The sequence below is a fragment of the Rutidosis leptorrhynchoides genome, chromosome 5, assembly GCF_046630445.1.
Source record: "Rutidosis leptorrhynchoides isolate AG116_Rl617_1_P2 chromosome 5, CSIRO_AGI_Rlap_v1, whole genome shotgun sequence".
NCBI classification, from domain to species: Eukaryota; Viridiplantae; Streptophyta; class Magnoliopsida; order Asterales; family Asteraceae; genus Rutidosis; species Rutidosis leptorrhynchoides.
In genome coordinates this window covers 324797737-324803636 of record NC_092337.1, presented here as the reverse complement: position 1 = coordinate 324803636, position 5900 = coordinate 324797737, and positions in this window count along the sequence as shown.

Here is a 5900-nt window from a genome sequence, read left to right as displayed (position 1 = left end):
TGTTCCAGAAGCATCAGGTCAGTAGGTTTTGGACAGAACAGTGGGTTTTGGAGAGTTCCGGTTGTCTCGGTGCTTGATGTTCATCACGGTTCTCATCCTTGATGCGTATAGCTTCAAGTGTACAACTCGTTGAGGTGTTAACATCATTTTGACCAAGGTTTGTCCATCATAACTCAAGTGCAAGTCTAAGACATGGAGAACAACTCATCTAAGTGTTGTAAGTGTTTTGATGAACCAAAGTTACACCAATGGTCTTAGATTTAGCATAACATGAAATGTAAAAGTAATACAACTAAATTTTAACAACTATAACACAAGTGGGAGTCCTAAGACATGTAGATCAACTCACTTAAGAGTTGTATGAGGTTTGATGAACCAAAGTTGCATCAAAGTCTTAGGTTCAACACTTATATGAACTTTAGAAGTAAAGACAAGTTACAAAACTTAATTTACCAACTAGTAAAGTGTATGTAAGCTTAGTAGCTCTTGTTTATGACAAATAATGAAGACCATAAGCTAGATAACTTAGATCTTTCAAAAGTATTTGAAGTTGTAACTAGTAAGTTACACTTCCATGTTCTTGAAACTCATAAGTTAACTTTAAAGTTCAAGAAGATTATGAGATCAAGTCTAACTTGTAGTTCTTGACCAACAAACCAACCACAAGTAATTTTAAGTGCATAAAATAAAGAAACAAGTTAAGTAAACAAGTAGCTAGTTCAAGTGTTGTTCATACTTTAAAGATTCAAGCCTAAGTCTTGATCTTTAAGGAAAGTAAACTTGAAGTTTACAATCATGATTCACAAGTATGATTTAACAACAAAGAACTTATAATCTTTGAAACAAAATATGTAGAACATAACTAGATAGATTATGTTCTTGAATGTTCTTGTTGTAACAAGAAAAAGATGAAGAAATCAAACTATTAAGTTTGCTTCTTGAAACATGAAAGTAAGTAAATAATAACAAGTAATTAACTAAACAACAACAAAGACAAGAAATCAAACAAGCAAGTAACAAAAGATGATGATGATGATTATGTGTGGGTTTCTGTTTTTCAAAGAAAAGATGATAAGAAAAATGTTCATAATGCTTACAAGTCTTTGAGAGGTAATGAGAGGAAAAGATGGAAGGAGAAGTGAAGTGTTTTGTGTATGTGAGGTAGGGAGGTAATACTAGTGAGTAAGCAATGTAAAAAAAATTCAAATACCTCCCTTGTATCCCCAAATGGCGACGGCATCAGCAAAAAAAGAGGGTGAGGGGAGTGGTCCACAAGGTAATGGCATGTTAAAGTTTAAAAAGATGGGTATTTGTTTGCCATGCATGGGGATTAGGTTGTAACAAGATTCTAAAAGCCTTTAACTAACTAGTTACAACCTAAATGATACTTACACATGGAAGAAGTGGGCTAGTGAAACCATTTAGATGTAGGGTGGGCTTATAAGCCCATGTTCATGAGTCCATTACACTAATCAAAGCCCAAGTTCAAGTAGTTCACAAGTTAAACCAATTTAAGCCCAAGTAATTAACTAACAACCATAGTTAATTAAAATGATTAGTAAAACTAATCATGAATGCAAATAATATCTAAAAATATTATTTGTGAAGTTTCGTGTGTCACAAAGACGTTTCGGGCACTTAAAAGTCAAGTACGGGCAATCATGGCAACATGTAAATGTAATAACATACATTCGTTTAATCAAGCGTATTAATAATAATAATTATTAATAAATAACGTTGGAAAAACCAGGGTCGTTACAATACTTAAATCCGAGAAATATTTTATTGATCTAAAACCAACGGAAGGAACTATACATACAATATCAGGACCTGCTAACTTGATAAAAGGGATAGAAAAGGCAAATTTCATACTACCAAATGGTACAAAATTTTTAATAAATGATGCTTTATTTTCTCCCAAGTTAAGCAGAAATTTATTGAGTTTCTCAGACATATACCTTAACGGGTATGATTATCAGTCAGTGACAACAGAAAATGAGAAATATTTAAGTATCACTGACAAGAGTTATGTGGTTGAAAAACTGCCAAGACTTAGTTCTGGATTACATTATACACAAATAAATGTACCAGAAACACATATGATAGTTAATGAAAAATATATTGATCCTGGTGTATTCAGTTTATGGCATAACAGATTAGGCCATCCAGGATCAACAATGATGAAAAGGATTATTGAATGTACTCATGGACATCCACTAAAGGATAGAAAAATCCATCATGATACAATGGTTCCATGTACATCTTGCTCTCTTGGAAAATTGATAACTAGACCCTCACCACTTAAGGTTGAGAAAGAATCACCAATGTTTCTTGAAAGAATTCAAGGTGATATATGTGGACCAATTCATCCACCATGTGGACCATTTAGATATTTCATGGTTCTAATAGACGCATCTAGCAGATGGTCTCATGTTTGTTTGTTATCAAGTCGTAATGTGGCATTTGCAAAATTTCTTGCCCAAATTATTAAATTGAGAGCACATTTTCCTGATTACACCATTAAAAGGGTGAGACTTGATAATGCTGGTGAATTTACATCTCAAGCATTTAATGACTATTGCATGTCTATAGGAATTGTTGTTGAACATTCTGTTGCTCATGTGCATACACAAAATGGTTTAGCTGAGTCACTGATTAAACGTTTACAGTTAATTGCTAGACCATTGATAATGAGAACAAAACTCCATGTATCTATATGGGGTCATGCAATTTTACATGCTGCTGCATTGATTCGCATCAGACCGAGTGCAAGTCATAAATATTCCCCCCTACAACTTGCTTTTGGTCAAGAGCCAAATATTTCCCACCTTAGAACATTTGGTTGTGCAGTGTATGTTCCAATTGCGACACCACAACGTACAAAAATGGGTCCTCAAAGGAGGTTGGGAATATATGTTGGATATGAAACATCTTCAATTTTAAGGTATATTGAACCTATGACAGGTGACGTTTTTACAGCACGTTTTGCTGATTATCATTTTAATGAAACATTGTTCCCTAGATTAGGGGGAGAAATGAAAAATAAAGAAAATGATGTTTCATGGTATGAACCTCAATTAAAGTATCTTGATCCTCGCACAAAAGAATGCGAGACAGAAGTTCAAAAGATAATGCATATACAAGAACTTGCAAATCAATTGCCTGATGCATTTACAGATACAAAAATAGTGACAAAATCATATATACCAGCAGTAAATACTCCAGCTCGAATTGAAATTCCAAAAGCTGGCAATAACGTCACTCATGAATCTTTGCCACGTCAGAAACGTGAAAGACCAATTGGTTCAAAGGATAAAAATCCTCGAAAAAAAATCAGCTGATAATGAAGTAAAAGAAAGTGTTCAAGAAGAACCACAAATCAGTACTCCTACTGCAGAGGAGATTGATGATGTCAATACATAAATTGCAATCAATTATGCATATTCAAAAATAATATGGAACCGAAATAAAATGAAAAATCTTGATGAGAAATTTTCATTTAATGTTGCATATGACATCATGAATAATGATGATGATCCAGAACCAACATCTATGGTTGAATGTCAAAATAGACATGATTGGGCTCAATGGAAAGAAGCAATACGAGCTGAATTAGAATCACTCAATAAAAGAAAAGTTTTCGGATCCATCATTCTCACTCCTAAAGATGTGAAACCTGTAGGATACAGATGGATTTTTGTCCGAAAAAGAAATGAGAAAAATGAAGTTACAAGGTATAAAGCTAGACTTGTAGCTCAAGGTTTTTCTCAAAGACCGGGAATTGATTATGAAGAAACTTATTCCCGTGTTATGGATGCAATTACTTTTAGATACTTAATCAGCCTGGCAGTTTCTAAAAATTTAGAAATGCATCTCATGGATGTTGTGACTGCTTATCTATATGGATCACCTGATAGTGATATATATATATATATATGAAGATACCTGAAGGATTTAAGGTACCAGAAGCATCAAATGCAAAACCCAAAGAAATGTATTCGATTAAATTACAAAGATCTTTATATGGGTTAAAACAATCGGGACGTATGTGGTATAACCGATTAAGTGATTACTTGATAAGCAAAGGGTATACAAATAACCTTACCTGCCCTTGTGTTTTCATTAAGAAAACAACATCCGGATATGTGATCATAGCTGTTTATGTTGATGATCTTAACATCATAGGTACAAATAAAGAGATCTATGAAGCCATTCAACTTCTAAAGAAAGAATTTGAAATGAAAGATCTCGAAAAAACCAAGTATTGCCTTGGTTTACAAATTGAGCATATGCCTAATGGTTTACTTGTACATCAAACAACATATACTGAAAAGATTTTGAAACGTTTCAATATGGACAAGGCAAAACCATTAAGTACTCATATGGTTGTTAGATCACTCAATGTTGAAGCTGATCCATTTCGTCCATGTGAAGATCATGAAGGTATTCTTGGACCAGAAGTACCATATCTTAGTGCAATTGGAGCTCTTATGTATCTTACAAATTGTACAAGACCTGACATTTCTTTCGCAGTTAATTTGTTGGCAAGGTTCAGCTCAGCTCCTACCAAAAGACACTGGAATGAGATCAAACACATATTTCGATACCTTCGAGGAACTACTGATTTAGGATTATTTTATTCTAACGAATCAAAACAAGATTTGGTTGGTTATGCAGATGCAGGTTATTTATCTGATCCACATAAAGCTAAATCTCAAACTGGATATGTATTCCTAAATGGAGGTACTGTAATATCATGGCGTTCTCAAAAACAAACACTTGTTGCTACATCATCAAATCATGCCGAAGTGATTGCATTACATGAAGCTACTCGGGAATGTTTTTGATTGAGATCAATGACACAACTCATTACTGATTCTTATGGACTAGAACGCGATAAAAGTCCAACAACTATCTATGAAGATAATGCAGCTTGCATAGCACAGATGAAAGAAGGGTATATCAAAAGTGACCGAACAAAACACATATCTCCTAGATTCTTCTCATACACTCAAAATCTCATTAAGAACAACCAGATTGAAATGAGATATGTTCAATCCAGCAAAAACTCTGCTGATCTTTTCACGAAAGCACTTCCAACTGCTATTTTCAGAACACACGTTCATAACATTGGCATGAGACATGTTCAAAAGATGTAACAGCTGAAGCGATGTCTACTTGAGGGGGAGTCAACTCCATGCTGCACTCTTTTTCCCTTAGCTAAAGTTTTTTCCCACTGTGTTTTCTATAACAAGGTTTTTAACGAGGCAGTAACTTACAGTTGATTTTCAACAAACAAAATTGCTATCCAAGGGGGAGTGTTATAATATAGAATATATATTATATAAATGGATAGTCAATTATTGATACACAAAAGTAATATTATTGTATTACCTAAACTTGTGATATTTTTGCTATAAATAGCCATGAATGCAAGCATTAAACTTGCACCATTTCTCACACTTACAAAGTGTTTCTTTCTTTCTCTCCATTATCATCTTTGTTCTTACACTTCATTATTAGTATTCTTAATCAAGAATCAAATCACTAAAGGTAGTTATAAGCCTACTGAATTATAACATCAAGAATCAAACCACTAAAGGTAGTTATAAGCCTACTGAATTATAACATGAGCATAAAAATAATAATTAATCGATATGTACAACTCGTTTATAGTGTGTTAAGGTTATCGTTAAAAAAATCGTTTTTGAGATATTAAAAAGAATATAGGTTGAGCGCTATACTATTAAAAAGTATTCAAGTCATCTTATACTATTAAAAAGTATTCAAGTCGTGATTGGATAATTGATGCAACAAATTTAGACCATTTATTACGCAGCGTTATTAGGTGTTGAGCGTTTGAATTAGCACTCTACAACGCCTGTTATGGGGTGTTGGGG